The 1,584-nt window shown below is 44.9% G+C and overlaps 1 pseudogene; it reads left to right on the forward strand.

Moving 5' to 3' along the window:
• The first annotated feature begins 296 nt into the window (after positions 1-296).
• Positions 297-1,584, forward strand: LOC116742561 (annotated as a pseudogene).

Consider the following 1,584-nt stretch of genomic DNA (forward strand, 5'->3'; position numbering starts at 1 on the left):
TCAAGACTACATAAAAAATGGACCAGGAAGCTGTAACGTGGATGATTCTCAAAGCTCACAAAGAACTTGGAGATGTTTGAGTTCTGGCCAGCCAGATTCTAGGAGCCATATTGAATACCCAGAGTAGTCTGCTATAAATCAACCCACCAAAAAAAGCTTAAAAACAAGACTTAAAGAATCTAGCTGAGGCAGGTGTTGAAATTTTCCATGCAGTTCCCAATCATGTCAACAGTGTTTTTAAGGGTTTTTGTCACAAAGCCCTTGAAAGCAGAAGGCCCTCGACTACAAATTCTGAACAAATCAGAGTCCTTATGACTGGAGCAGCTGATCAAATTGCATATTCACTGCTGTACACTATTGGAAATGGATCTGTCTTTGGTAAAGACCAGCCTATAATTCTTGTGCTGTTGTATATTACTCCCATGATGGGTGTCCTGGATGGTGTCCTAATGGAACTTCAAGACTGCCCATCCTTCCTGAAAGATGTCATCACAACAGATGAAGAAGAGATTGCCCTCAAAGACCTGGTTGTAGCCATTCTTTTGGGCTCCATGCCAAAAAGGGATGGCACAGAGAGGAAAGATTTACTCAAAGCAAATGTGAAAATCTTCAAATGCCAGGGTGCAGCCTTGAAGAAATATGCCAAGAAGTCAGTTAAGTTTATCGTGGTGGGAAATACCAGTCAATACCAATGGCCTGATTGCTTCAAGTCCGTCCCCAAGGAGAACTTTTGTTGCTTGACTCTTTTGGATCACAGCCAAGCTGAATCGCTCTGTTAAACTTGGTGCTAGGGCTTCCCTGGTGGCGCAGTGGTTGAGAGTCCGCCTGCCGATGCAGGGGACACGGGTTCGTGCCCCGGTCTGGGAAGATCCCACATGCCGCGGAGCGGCTGGGCCCGTGAGCCATGGCCGCTGAGCCTGCGCGTCCGGAGCCTGTCCTCCGCAACGGGAGAGGCCACAACAGTGAGAGGCCCGCGTAACGCATTAAAAAAAAAAAAAAAAAAAAAAAAAAAAACTTGGTGCTAAATTTGATGTGACTTCTGATGATGTAAAGAATGTCATCATCTGGGGAAACCATTCCTCAACTCAGTATCCAGATGTCAACCATGCCAAGGTGAAACTGCAAGGAAAGGAAGATGGTACTTATGCAGCTCTGGAAGATGACAGCTGGCTCAAGGGAGAACTCATCACGGCTGTGCAGCAGTGTGGTACTGCTGTCATCGAGGCTTGAAACCTAACCAGTGCAATGGTGGCTGCAAAAGCCATCTGTGACCACATCAGGGACACCTGGTTTGGAATCCCAGAGGGAGAATCTGTGTCCATGAGTGTTATCTCTTATGGCAACTTCTATAGTATTACCAGTGGTCTGCTCAATTAATTCCCTGTTATAATCAAGAACAAGACCTGGAAGGTTGTTGAAGTTCTCCCTATTAATGATTTCTCAGGAGAGGAAATGGATCTTTCTGCAAGGGAACTGGCAAAAAGAAAAGAAACTGCATATGAATTTCTTTCCTCTGTCTAACTAGACAATCATTTTGATGTTTCTAAGTACCCCAACACTGAAGAATCTAAACGTTGTCTTTGA

Source organism: Phocoena sinus, chromosome 17 (genome assembly GCF_008692025.1).
Source record: "Phocoena sinus isolate mPhoSin1 chromosome 17, mPhoSin1.pri, whole genome shotgun sequence".
NCBI classification, from domain to species: domain Eukaryota; kingdom Metazoa; phylum Chordata; class Mammalia; order Artiodactyla; family Phocoenidae; genus Phocoena; species Phocoena sinus.